At 47.1% G+C, this 14,613-nt stretch overlaps 1 long non-coding RNA gene across 1 annotated transcript in view; it reads right to left on the bottom strand.

Moving 5' to 3' along the window:
* LOC309326666 overlaps nt 1–9,033 on the bottom strand; it is a 271,304-nt gene extending 262,271 nt beyond the window's left edge. The window contains exon 1 of the long non-coding RNA XR_014150346.1: nt 8,670–9,033. This is a non-coding gene — a long non-coding RNA (uncharacterized lncRNA). The remainder of the gene's footprint in view (nt 1–8,669) is intronic.
* Between the last annotated feature and the right edge of the window lie 5,580 nt (nt 9,034–14,613).

The raw sequence follows: 14,613 nt of genomic DNA, 5'->3' as shown, positions 1-14,613 counted from the left end.
TAGCCTGCTGAGGGCGTCCGCATGGCCCATCGCCTTCCCAGGGCGGTGAATCAGTGCATACTGGTAGCTGGCAAGGAAAATTGACCACCTGAGGACACGAGGAGACAGCACTTGGGGGGTCTGCTTTTCGGGGGCAAACAAGCCAAGCAACGGTTTGTGGTCAGTCACCACGGTGAAGGGCCGCCCGTACAAGAAATAATGGAATTTTTTTACTCCCTTCACGATTGCCAGACCCTCCTTGTCGATTTGTGAGTAGTTCCGCTCGGTTGCGTTGAGTGTCTGGGAAAAGTATGCCACCGGTACCTCTCTTCCATCTGGGAGTTGGTGTCCCAGGACAGCGCCAATGCCATAGGGTGAGGCGTCGCATGCTAGCACCACCGGCAGCCTCTCGTCGAAGTGTGCCAAGACCGAGTTTGAGACAAGCAAGTCCTTGACTGCCTGGAATGCGGCCTCCTGGCGATGGCCCCACACCCAAGGGGCCCGCTTGTCCAGGAGTCTGTGTAGGGGCTCCGCTACCGCCGCCTTGTGGGGAAGGAAGGAATGGTAAAAGTTCAATAGTCCCAAGAAGGCCTGAAGTTCAGTCTTGTTCCTGGGCGCTGGGGCATCACAAATGGCCCGTACCTTGTCCCCAGTCGGGTGGACCCCTTCTGCGTCCACCATGAATCCCAGAAAGTCCACCTGGGGCACTCCTAGTAGACATTTTTCCCGCTTTACCTTGAGACCCGCTGTCTGGAAACGGTGCAGAACGGTGCGGAGGCGGTCCTCAAACTCCTCTGGTGTGGGCCCGGCAATCAACACATCATCGAAGAAGGGGGTGACGCCAGGAATCCCTTTAAGGAGAGAGTCCATTAGATTCTGGAATATGCCTGGTGCCACGCTGACACCGAATTGCAGCCGCTTTACCCTGAATGCTCCTCTGTGCGTCACAATCGTCTGTGCCTCTGCTGTTGCCTCATCTACTGGCAGCTGTTGATATGCTTGGGCCAAGTCCAGCTTGCCAAAAATTTTCGACCCAGCCAGGGTGGCAAGGACATGGCTGACCACTGGCACTGGGTATGCATGGGCCGTGAGGGCCTTGTTTATGGTACATTTGTAGTCTGCGCAGATGCGGACTGAGCCATTAGGCTTGACAGGTGTGACGATTGGGGTTTCCCAGGGGGCATTAGGTACCGGTTCCAGCACTCCTTGCTCCACGAGCCGGTCCAATTCCTCGTCTATACGGGGTTTCAGAGCGAACGGGACCCGGCGGGCCTTGAGCCTGACTGGTCGTACTGCGGGGTCAAGCTGTAGAGCAATGGGGGGGCCCGTATACTGTCCCAATTTCCCATCGAAAACCCCCGGAAATTCCTTGCATATGGCGTCCACGTCCACTTGTAAGCTAGTGTGGTTCACCCCGGTGACAGCTAGCCCCAGTGGTCCAAACCATGCCAATCCCAGTAAGCTAATGTAGGGGCCCTTGACCACAAGCAAGTCCAGTTGCCGCGTCCGCCCTCGGTATTGCACCCTGAAGGTCCCCACCCCCATTGTGGGGACCTTACGTTTCTGGAAGTCCCGGAGGGTGAATGGGGCCGGCCTGAGTTTGGGACCCCCAGTAGGACACAGTTTCCTTAAGGTCCTTGCCGAGATTATGGATAGAGTTGAACCCGTGTCAAGCTCCATGTGGCATGGGGCCCCCTCTATCTGTACCTCTACATAAATTTTCTCTATGTTGGGGTGGGGCAACTGGTATACCTGGAAGTCCGTGAGCTCTGTCGAGTTGCCTTGGTGCGTTGGGCCCCGGGACCTGGGGTTCTTGGATTGGTCGTCTGATGCCTGGTGTCGGGTGGGCCGAGCCCGACACACCCGGGCGATGTGTCCCGATTTTCTGCACTGTCTGCACTCTGCATTGCGGAAACGGCAGGTCCTCCTCTCATGACTTTCTCCACAGCTTGCGCAGTTCCCTCCTTCTCGTCGAGGCAGCTGTGGTATGTGGGCTGCTTGAGTGCGCTGCTGTACTCGGTGCACCTCCTCCCTGTCAGATCCTGAGTCGTCGGTGAGGTCTTCATGGTGGACCCTCGGTTGGGACGGCTGGCTCGGCCGTGCCTCTTGTGTCGACCTCTCGGCAGCTTCCGTTGCCAGGGCCTCCTCCAGAGCGACCTGGAACGTTAGGTTCTTCTTAGCGTAGAGGCGTCGTTGCAGCTTCTCATCCCTCAGGCCACCGACGAGGCGGTCACGAAGCATGTTCTCCAGCTCTGAGAAGTTGCAGGACCGGGCGGCTTGGCGGAGAGAGGTCACAAACCCAGTTATGGTTTCCCCAGGGGCTTGCCGCTTTGCGTAGAAGGCATTTCGACGAGCCACCACTGAGGGCTGTGGCGAAAAGTGCCCCTTCAGCTGTTCCATTATTGTTTTGTATGGAACAGTAGCAACGTCTTCAGGCGCAAGGAGAGCCCGGGCGATTTCAAATGTCTCCTCTCCGCAGACGCTGAAGAATATTGCCCTCTTCTTGGCGTCTTCATCATCGGTGACCCCTTTGGCTTCTAGGAGGAAGGTGAAACGGGAGGCGTACGCTTCCCAGTCTCCAGATGCTGGGTTGAACGGCGAGAAGTTGCTGTCAGTTGCCATTCTGAGTTCCTTGTGTCCCGGAGCTGAAGCCTGGATACACGGTGCGAGGCAGCGGTGCTGCGGTGCTGTGTGTGGCAGTCAGCTCAGCGGGATCCCATCCTCGTCGCCAGTGAAATATACTCGGAGTCGCAAAGTGATTTCATGCTCTTTATTCAGCTCATAGTGGTGAGGAGGAATGAATGAAAGTCCCCTCAAAGTATCTGCCTTATATACATTATTTACACAATGGGCTGCACATGATTGGCTAATTCCGGAATTGTACTGTAAACCAATCAGGTTGTGGATTCACTTCAATCTGGAGCATGATTGGGTGGTTCCTGCCAACCAATCATACTGCTGCATTGTTCTAGGACCAATCAGACTGCTGCATTCTGAATCCTATTGTTCTAGGACCAATCAGACTGCTGCCTTTTGGATCCTATTGTTCTAGGACCAATCAGACTGCTGCAGTTTGGATCCTATTCGACTCAGTACATAACAATGCTGCTTGCTCAGAGATGGGAAACTGATAAGATACCTACGAAAGCGGACTGGCAGATGAAAATACTAGACTATGCAAAGATGGCAAGACTGACTAGGAAAATCAGAAATTGGGAGGATCAACACTTCAATAGAGAATGGGACAAATATAGACTGTATCTAAAAGAACACTGTAAACACTTGAATTCTTTGACAGGCTTTAAATAACTCTTGCAAGGTCACAAAGACTTTGGATATAATGGAGGACTGTAATTTGGATGCGTTTATCATATGAAGTTGGCAAAGGTATTTAAAGAACCCACGGAGAGGAGGAGAGAAGTCCTAAGATTCGGAATAATCTTGTTCTAATTTTAAAAATTGCAAGAATTTTATTTGTGTGAATGAACTTGTAAAACCAAATAAAACTTTATGAAAAAACATAAATAAATAAATAAAAGTGAATCTACCAGATTTACACCTTCAGAAGCAATATGGTAATCGAAACATAGCCATCCTTCGAAATTCACACTTCTCTGAACTTTCGCAATGCAGTTCTCTGACAGACCAGGGCTTGCAAAAATGCATACACTAGGGTAAAGAATGCCTGCTAATGAATGCACTAATGAAAACGACACTCAAAAATTCATTGTTAGGAAACTTTGCTCGCAAAAATGTGTTCTTTAGTCAAAACTACATACAGAAGTGTGTTTATTGGGAGAAATTAGCACCGAAATGCTGGTGAATTTTCATGAGGATTTCCCACACACACACTGATCTGCAGAACTGGCACTTTTCTGGGTACTCCTTAATACCCATTCTGCATTCATAAGAAATCAATCTTTCAGTGTGGCACCACCTACACTGTGGAACTCCCTGCCTGTTGACATCAAGTAGGTGCCTTCACTGTACTCTGTTCAGCCCTTGTTAAAAACACTGTTGTTTAGACAAGCCTACCCAGATATGTAGGGATGCGAGTGGCACTGTGGGTTAAACCACATAGCCTAGGACTTGATGATCGGAAGGTCGGCGGTTCGAATCCCCGCGATGGAGTGAGCTTCCGTTGCTCAGTCCCTGCTCCTGCCAACCTAGCAGTTCAAAAGCATGTCAAAGAGGAAGTAGATAAATAGTTAACGTTCCGGCAGGAAGGTAAACAGCGTTTCCGTGCGCTGCTCTGGTTCGCCAGAAGTGGCTTAGTCATGCTGGCCACATGACCCGGAAGCTGTACGCCGGCTCCCTTGGCCAATAAAGCGAGATGAGCACTGTAACCCCAGAGTCAGCCACGACTGGGCCTAATGGTCAGGGGTCCCTTTACCTTTACCTTACTCATACATGTAGTATGTTTTAATCCATTTTTTGTTTACTGCTGATTTTGCCTTTTGAAAGCTTTAAAGGGTTGTTTTTACTGATATTTCTATTGTTTTATTCTCTTTGAGGGGTTTTATGTACAATCAAGCCGTCTGTGGATTTTATGAAACAAATGTAATATTGAGAGGGGGTGTTCTTGTCCCAGTTTCATTGTGCTGTAGCACAACAGTGCCCTCCAGTGGTTACACTGTAGAAGCATCGCAGAACAACTAATAAAGCAGAATTATTGTGGAAGGACAGCCTTCTATGACTTGTGCAATATTATTGCATCAATGACATGATGCAAAACACATCCCAGGAAGTGGAGTGGGGAGATAGCAGACAGCAGGCGCTCCCATAGCACCTGGGAGTTTGGGAAAGAGGGCAGGACATAACTGCCAGTCCCTAGCATTCCCCCTTTGTTGCTGCCAACATCTTTTTGGTGGAATAACAAGCATCATGCTGCAAGGTAGGGGCTGGAGCTCAGGTATAAAGGTCAGAGCCCTGCAGTCAGGGGCAAATTACCAGCTAGAGAGCAGCTGTTGAGGGGGACTAGGAATAGGAGAGGCCTGCGGTTCAGTTACCATTTAAAAGCAGGCCTATCTAATCCACAGTTGCCAAAGCGATATGCAAAGCGAAACCTTTGAAAGGAAAAGAAAGCCACCCACTTCTCCCAATTTTGCAGTACACTTCTGATGAGTTCAGGAATATATATATTTGGGCAGAGGTCAGCAAACTTTTTTCAGCAGGGGGCCAGTCCACTGTCCCTCAGACCGTGTGGGGGGACGGACTATATTTTGAAGGGGGGGAATGAACGAATTCCTATGCCCCACAAATAACCCAGAGATGCATTTTAAATAAAAGGACACATTCTATTCATGTAAAAACACACTGATTCCCAGACCGTCCGCGGGCCAGATTTAGAAGGCGATTGGGCCAGATCTGGGCCCTGGGCCTTAGTTTGCCTACCCATACATTAGGGTGTGCTTAAAAATGCCTGTGTGAGTGAAAATAGCGTATCAAAATGCATTAGATCATGAAGAAAGTGTATGTATGTTTGAGAAAAATGCATTAAAAAATTTGCACCTAGATGCTTGGTACATTTTCATGAGGAGGTGTTTTAAAAAAAAACACCATGGCAAACTGATGTGGAAATGAGAAGAAATGAACTTAAGATGGAAAAATGATAAACTGAAATTGATAGATTCGCCTGCCCTTAATGGAGCAAACAGCTGTCCCAATCTTCCTTCCAAGCAGGCAAAAAGCATTTTTGGGAGTCCAAGGACACATAACCGCTAGGGAGAAACATTCAGGGTGCAAAGTTGGGGGGGAGCAGCGAGGCGTTTGACCTTGGGAGAGTTCTGAGGGCCAGATTGAGAGGGCTGGAGGGCCATATTCAATACTCATGCCTCAGGTTCCTCACCTCTGGTTCAAAATGTTGGAGGGTAGGAGAGGTTCAAACAAAGGAAGATTGGCTTTTGAAAACAATGGAGTATGCAGAACTGGCAGGATTAGAGACCAAAATGATGAAAAGTTCCTTGAGGACTGGAGACTTTTAATTGAGGCTTTTTACTATAGTGAGATGAAAACACGAGCAGGACTTGGAATATTAACAGAGTTAATTATAAAGATCAGTAGGTTAACAGGGATGTATTGGATACATAGCTGTCAATGTTTCCCTTTTTTTAAGGGAAATTCCCTTATTCCGAATAGGATTCCTTGCAAGAAAAGGGAAAGGTTGACAGCTATGATTGGATATTATATGTGAAATATACAGCATTTAAGGGTAAATATGGAAACCATGGATGGGGGGATGGGAAGTCAATGGATAAAGCAATTTGTGGTTCATGCTGAAGTTTTTTGTGAAAAATCAATAAATAATATTTTTTATTTTAAAAATGTCACCAAATATTGAACAAGAATATCTTTGCACTTAACAATCCAGTCCTAAGGACTATTAAACAAAGACAGACGGAAACTTTCTTTCAAGTCCACTTGCTCTACTGGGACTCATGTTCTGTAGATTTCTGAGCAGAAACCTTAGTAGGAAAAGAAAAAGAAAAGAAAAGGAGAGATGGTGGTGTTGCTTGGGATAAGGAGGTTGTGAAACAGGAATTTATCGAATTTGACATTGCCAAATTTCTGCTTTGAAGCAAAACAGAAGCCAACAGAAAGACTCTGGGATTCGAAACTGTCTTGAGACAAATTGATCTTGATCCCTGCAATATTTCAAAGGTGCAGGGATCGATTCGCAGCTGGTATAAAAAGATACGTTAGCAACCATTATGGTAACAACAGCAACAGTAGCGAAGGAGGGGGGGGGGAGAGATGTAAGCAGCAATGGCATATTATGGACACCAGAGGGCAGCAAAACCCAGACTTTTGGACATTAACATTGCATGCTGAATGTTCAGAAAACTTTCCTGGTTCACAAACACACACACACACACACACAGCTCCACCATAGGAGTAGCCAGGATTTTTGTTGGAGAGGGGCCGGACTTTTGTTAGGGGGGCATAACTGAAGTGATTGGTCAGTTAGTTAAGTACAGTGGTACCTCGGGTTAAGTACTTAATTCGTTCCGGAGGTCCGTTCTTAACCTGAAACTGTTCTTAACCTGAAGCACCACTTTAGCTAATGGGGCCTCCTGCTGCTGCCGCGCCACCGGAGCACGATTTCTGTTCTCATCCTGAAGCAAAGTTCTAAACCCGAGGTACTATTTCTGGGTTAGCAGAGTCTGTAACCTGAAGCGTATATAACCTGAAGGGTATGTAACCCGAGGTACTACTGTATTTCTATTGTTCTACTTCATGGGGGGAAACTGCCCCCCCTTGGCTAGGCTTATGAGCTACCCCTCCCCATTTATGCATTTACATGCACGTTTATTTTATTCAGACACTAACATTGTGATTTATCTATATGTAAGTTAGTGAGAAGTGCCTGGCACTGCCCAAGTATTTTTAGAAATAAAAAAAATTATCATGGTTTTTTTTTTTTTTTTAATGGATAGTGTAATTTGAGCGTCACCAAAAACTGGGGGACATCACACCAGAGTCACATTTTGGTCTGCCATCTTGATTCAAAATGTCGCCTGTCTTCCAAACATCAATGAAGACCCCCCCACCCCAATGTTGGGAAACGATGTCAATGATATCTCGAGAAGTGGCCAAAAAGGGGGCGAAGTCACGCCAAAGTTATGTATTTTCCCCCTGACATCTTAAATCAAAATAACATGCAGTGTCCAAACGCCGATGGAGAACTCCAACCGAAGGACTGTCATGCCAAAGTTGGCGATAAGATCTCAAGAGGCAGCTGGACCTAGGCCAGAAAACAGGCAGAGTTTTGTTTCAGTCTGACATCCTGTTTCAAAATGGTGGAACCTGAGGGACTCTTGTGCCGAGTTTAGTGACAATATCTTGAGACAAAATATATACAGTGACAATATCTTGAGACAAAATATATACAGTGGTACCTCGGGTTACAGACGCTTCAGGTTACAGGCTCCGCTAACCCAGAAATAGTACCTCGGGTTAAGAACTTTGCTTCAGGATGAGAACAGAAATCGTGCAGCAGCAGCGGGAGGCCCCATTAGCTAAAGTGGTGCCTCAGGTTAAGAACAGTTTCAGGTTAAGAATGGACCTCCAGAACAAATTAAGTTCTTAACCCAAGGTATCACTGTAATGCAATTTTAAGGCCTTTTGTGAAAATAGGCTGTTGGAAGAGACAACAGAAGCTTTGATGTGCTTGAGATGTACTGCACTTCATTCTAAGCCATCATTACAACACCTCTCTAAAACTGACTGGCATTATGAGCCCCTGTATTGCATTCTGGTGTTCCCAGCGAGAGCTCACCTCTCCTGGGAGGGAAAAAATCGTTTTCGCAAGCCACCTAAGATTTTCAGGAGTTTGTCTGCAGGCCAATGACAAATATCTGCAGGGCTGTCACCTGGAAGATGTAGCAAGCTTTTTTCCTCCTCCTCCAGTGGGTTGGACCTGAGCCAATGGCTTCAAGTTCCAAGAAAGGTGATTCTGACTCAACATCAAGAAGAACTTTCTGACAGTAAGAGCTGTTCGACAGTGGAGCAGCCTCCCTCGGGAGGTTGTGGACTCTCCTTCCTTGGAGGTTTTTAAGCAGAGGTTGGGCGGCCATCTGTTACAGAGGCTGCAATTGAGATTCCTGCATTGCAGGGGTTGGACTAGATGACCCTTGGGGTCCCTTCCAACACTACAATTCTATGATGCTATGATTCTAGAACTCCTAAACAGCAGAAGTATACATTGGTGCCTCGCAAGACGAAATTAATTCGTTCCGCAAGTCTTTTCGTCTTGCGAGTTTTTCGTCTTGCGAAGCACGGTTTCCCATAGGAATGCATTGAAAATCAATCAATGCGTTCCTATGGAAACCGCCTTCAGACCAGGTCCGGGGACAGTCTGTCCCCCGACCTCTTCTGAAGGCCGGCGGGGGGCGAAAGTCTTTGCTCCCCCCCGCCGCCTGCCTTCAAAAGCCATCTGGGATAGCGGGAAGTGCTTCCCTGCTATCCCGGACTGCTTTTAAAATGCTGGCGGTGGGGAGCAAAGCCTTTCGGCCCCCGCCGGCCTTCCTGGACCTCTTCTGAAGGCCGGAGGGGGGGAAAGGCTTTGCTCCCCACCGCCAGCATTTAAAAGAGGTCCCTGGAGATTTCCCTATGGGCTTTCTTCTTGTGAAGCAAGCCCATAGGGAAAATCATCTAGCGAAGCGACGCAAAAACCAAAAAACCCTTTCGTCTTGCGGGTTTTTCGTCTTGCGAGGCATTCGTCTTGCGGGGCACCACTGTATGGGGACAGATATGAGTGCAAGACCTTCTGAAGCATGATATTAGAAATATCTGCAATAATGCTGCATTGAAATGCATCATCTGCCTCACCCACATATATAATGTGAAAAAAGCACTGATTTTAAATATATGTATGTGGGTGAGGCAGATGGTGCATTTCAATGTGAAAAATACGGTATATATATGGTATAAATATATGGTATAGAGCGAAAAATATGGTATGTATGTGTGTGTGTGTATATATATATATATATGCAGGTTTTGGTGTCCTCGGGTGTCTTCCCGTGTAAAAGTTGGGGTGTCTAGGCGACGTTTCGACGAGGTCTCACTCGTCATCTTCAGGCTGGTGCTTTCGGCTTCTTGTTACTGGAACAGAGCAGGATCTCAGTGTTTGAGTTCCTATAAATACTGTAGAGGGGGTGTGGTGTAGAGCAAATATATATATATATATATATATGCAGGTTTTGGTGTCCTCGGGTGTCTTCCCGTGTAAAAGTTGGGGTGTCTAGGCGACGTTTCGACGAGGTCTCACTCGTCATCTTCAGGCTGGTGCTTTCGGCTTCTTGTTACTGGAACAGAGCAGGATCTCAGTGTTTGAGTTCCTATAAATACTGTAGAGGGGGTGTGGTGTATAGCCTCCAATGTTCTGGGCAGAGAGGAAGTTCCCAGGCTAGTGTGCCTTTTCTTCTTTTGTTCCTTAATTACTTGAGAGATATCTTGAGTGATTTCTTGAGTGATATCCTGAGTACCACTTAGGTGGGTCATTAGGTGTGGATTAGTTGTTAAAGTCTTTGTGTCTTGACCTCTTGAACTTTGTGAAGAGTTTTCCTGAGAAGATGGCTGTACTGTACTTAGTTGTGCTCTGGCTTGGCTTCGTGTATAGGGGCGAGCTGTGGTTTTGTGGCTTGTGTCAGCCAGATCTGTGTAGGGATTGCAGGGGGGTGCAGCATCCGGAGGTGCCACCATGGATTGGCTACTGGATGGTGTCTGTAATTCATCTGTGGAGAGGGTCTGGGTTTGGGTCTGGTGTGGTTGATTGGTGTTGGCGTTCTGTGTGCCTCTGGATCTGGTGTCAGATCCAGAGATCCGGATCCGGATGCTGCACCCCCCTGCAATCCCTACACAGATCTGGCTGACACAAGCCACAAAACCACAGCTCGCCCCTATACACGAAGCCAAGCCAGAGCACAACTAAGTACAGTACAGCCATCTTCTCAGGAAAACTCTTCACAAAGTTCAAGAGGTCAAGACACAAAGACTTTAACAACTAATCCACACCTAATGACCCACCTAAGTGGTACTCAGGATATCACTCAAGAAATCACTCAAGATATCTCTCAAGTAATTAAGGAACAAAAGAAGAAAAGGCACACTAGCCTGGGAACTTCCTCTCTGCCCAGAACATTGGAGGCTATACACCACACCCCCTCTACAGTATTTATAGGAACTCAAACACTGAGATCCTGCTCTGTTCCAGTAACAAGAAGCCGAAAGCACCAGCCTGAAGATGACGAGTGAGACCTCGTCGAAACGTCGCCTAGACACCCCAACTTTTACACGGGAAGACACCCGAGGACACCAAAACCTGCATTCCTGTACCCGTGAAAATCTACGAAAGCATATATATATATATATATATATATACCATATTTTTCGCTCTATAAGACGCACCAGACCACAAGACGCACCTAGTTTTTGGAGGAGGAAAACAAGGAAAAAACTATTCTGAATCTCAGAAGCCAGAACAGCAAGAGGGATCGCTGTGCAGTGAAAGCAGCAATCCCTCTTGCTGTTCTGGCTTCTGGGATAGCTGCGCAGCCTGCATTCACTCCATAAGACGCACACACATTTCCCCTTACTTTTTAGGAGGGGAAAAGTGAGTCTTAAAGAGCAAAAAATACGGGATATATATATATGGTACTCTCATTTTGACTCAAGAAAATCACCATTTTATAGTTCAAATTGGGGGAAAATAAACACTGCAAATGGACAAAAGTACAAAGATTCACAAAATGTTTAGGGGTATGTGTACCTCTGCGTACCCCCCAGAAAAAAAGCACTGTGTAAAATCATAGAATTGTAGTGTTGGAAAGGACCCAAATGGTCATCCACTTCAACCCCTGGCAATTTCATTCCCGGTGGAACCGTAAATTTGTGGAACAAGACTCAGTTTGCTGGCTCAGTCCAGAGGCTCCTCAAATCTGCCACGCTATTTCCAACAGTCCCCAGGCAGGGGTCTTCAGAAAACTCATGTGTCCTCAGCAACTAACATTCTGCGGTACACTGCTTCTGAGCATGGAGGGACAACTTTGTTATAATGGTTAATAATAATTGGAAGACCACACCCCTTCCTCGAAGCCACTTGTGGTTGGTGGTGCCTGTTAGGACTGGTAGGGAGACCAGAAGTATGTAGATGCAACCCATACCAATGGCGGGCAGAGCCACCTCCTGATTGGTTGTAAGGAAGAAGGCCGGCCAACACGGGCTGGTGGCTGAGGTTAGTGGAGCAGTCTGCCACTCACCTTTATGGGGCAACTTCCACCACTCAAAGCACCCAAAACATTTCTGGGTGGCTGTCAGAACTGCCTGGGCCTTGAAAGATGTAGATAGATTCGTGCCAAATGCACAGAATGGGTATTCATCCACGTTTCCCTGGCTTCAGCCTCTGCCTGAGGGCACCCAAGGTGATTCCCTTGGCTGTAACCCAAGCCTCTGGGGTGATCGTGCTCACCTCGGCCCCGGGCTGCAAACAGTCCCCAGCCCCAGCACTCTGTTTATCAGAGAACCCAGCAAAGCCAAAGATAGATCTGGTGGGGGTCAAAGAAGGACAGGTGGAGAGGAAAACCAGGAGACTGGATTTCTCCCAGCTGGGCCCGGGATTCTTCTGAGGCCCAGAGCCAGGAATAAATATGACACTGCTGACATCTTCTCTTGTGGCTGGTTATACTCTCAGATGCCTTCCAGAGAGAGAGGCTGCAAAGCACACTATGCAGTTAAAGCACATCCCCCCCCCCAAGCTAAGAATCCTGGGAACTGTAGTTTGTTAATCCACAAGTCATGAAATCATAGAGTTGGAAGGGGTTCCCCAAAGGTCATCTAGCCCAACCCGCTGCAATGCAGGAATCACAACTAAAGAATCCTTATCCATCAAAGTGTGGTGCAATGGATAAGGGTGGTTTTGGTTTTGGTTTAGTATGAGGGAACCCAGGCACCAGTGCCCACCCCTATCCTTATCTATTTGCTTACTTTATTTTATCCAAACCTTCCTCCAAAGAGATTAGGGTTTCCTCCATTTGCGTTCCGTCTTCACAACAACCCTGAGAGGTAGGTTTGGTTGGGGGGGGCGAGTAACCAACCTAGGACTATAGCTGAGGGAGAGATGTCAGCATGAGTCCAAAGGTGCTTCCAGACTGTCGCCATTTTCAAGTGCGATTCAGGTTGCGCAATTAAAGCCAATTGCTTCAGTTTACCCACTGGCAATATATGTTTCCACGACAGTGAATCTTACTGGGATAAACAAGCTGACGTGAAGGGTTGAAGATAAGGATGATTTCCACCTTAGTCCTGGATATCACCCAGCAGGAAAAACTGGTCGGGCTGGTCAGTAGGAGCCAAAGTCCAACTGTAGAGTCATTTTCCTGCCCTGCCATTCCTCCTCCCTTGGTGCTTGTTTCCAAGCCCAAAACTTAGGCTTGGAACCTGTCAAGAACCCCAATAACAAACAGACCCTCTGAGCATACACAGAGAGCCCTTGCTTTTATGCTAAGAGCTCCACGTTGTCAGAATTTCCCCCTTACGTTTTGAGGTTATCTGTACAGCATTCAAAACAAAACAAATTCCTTCCAGTAGCACCTTAAAGACCAACTAAGTCAGTTCTTGGTATGAGCTTTCGTGTGCATGCACACTTCTTCAGATACACTGAAACAGAAGTTTCCAGACCCTTCTATATAGTGAGAAGGTGGGGAGGGGTATTACTCAGAAGGGTGGTGGGAATGGGTGATTGGCAGATAGCTGTGATGAGCCTGTTGACGACTCTTAACGACTGCAATAGGTCTTACAGGAAAAAGCAAGGGGTGAAAAGGTGAAAAATGGCTTTGTCATGTATAATGAGATAAGAATCCAAGGTCTTTGTTCAGACCAGGTTTCTCCATGGTTTTAAGTTTGGTGATAAGTTGTAATTCAGCAGCTTCTCTTTCCAGTCTATTTCTGAAATTCCTTTGTAGTAAAACAGCTACTTTGAGATCTTGTATAGAATGTCCTGGGAGATTGAAGTGTTCTACTGGTTTCTCTGTCTTGTGATTCCTGATGTCCAATTTATGTCCGTTTATTCTTTGGCGTAAGGTCTGGCCTGTTTGTCCAATATAGAGAGCTGAAGGACTCAGTTTCAGTGTATCTGAAGAAGTGTGCATGCACACGAAAGCTCATACCAAGAACTGACTTAGTTGGTCTTTAAGGTGCTACTGGAAGGAATTTGTTTTGTTTTGACTATGGCAGACCAACACGGCTACCTATCTGTAACTGTACAGCATTCGTTTAGAAAGCTGCTTTTCCTGTTTGAGGGAAGACATCTGACAAATCGAGGCTATTAGTTGGACACTAGTTTTTTAATTACCGGCAATTTATGTCTGTGGGATGGTGTGTTGCACATGCCGTACATTGCTTTTTTAAAAAAAAAAATAGGACACGCTTATGTCCCTTGAGCCTCTGGGGACAGAGTATTGTGGAAGCTGAGTTGAGGGAAGGAGCTTTTATTTATGATACTGAACCCTGTGACTAGGCAAGGAATGTGGCTTCAGTGAGGAATGAGGCAGGCCGGGACTCCTGGCTTCTCTGCCATTTACCTCTCCAAAGTACCACACAGCACAGTTTCTATTATGTTTCTGGGGGGAATCCAGCCTCAACATTTGGCAGCCACCAAGATGACGAAGGCTGTGGAAGACCATTCCGGCGAGGTGTCATGGGCACTGTGGCATACGCAGTTAAAAGCTTTGCAAAGTCACCATATCACACTAGTAGCTTGGCCTATCGCTCAGCATCCAAAAAACCAAAGTGCTGCACCAACAAGTACAAAATAACCCCTCTGCAGCACCACAAATCCAACTCAATGTTGTAACGTTAGAAAATATCAATCACTTCTCCTACCTGGGCAGTTATATTTCCACAAGGGCCGGCAGTGATGCCGAAATCCAGCATCGCCTGAACTCTGCGAGTACGGCTTTCTCCCGATTGAAGTGCAGAGTGTTTGAGGACAGGGACATTCACAGGGAAACCAAAATGCTTGTTTACAAGGCTATTGTACTACCAACCTTACTGTATGCTTCTGAAACATGGACCACTTATAAACGCCATCTCCAGCTCCTTGAAAGCTTCCCTCAACGGTGTCTCCGAAAATTT

The sequence above is a fragment of the Podarcis erhardii genome (assembly GCF_964252035.2).
Source record: "Podarcis erhardii genome assembly, chromosome: 13".
NCBI classification, from domain to species: domain Eukaryota; kingdom Metazoa; phylum Chordata; class Lepidosauria; order Squamata; family Lacertidae; genus Podarcis; species Podarcis erhardii.
Note: the sequence above shows the minus strand (reverse complement) of the source record. Positions and strands in the feature narration are given on the sequence as shown.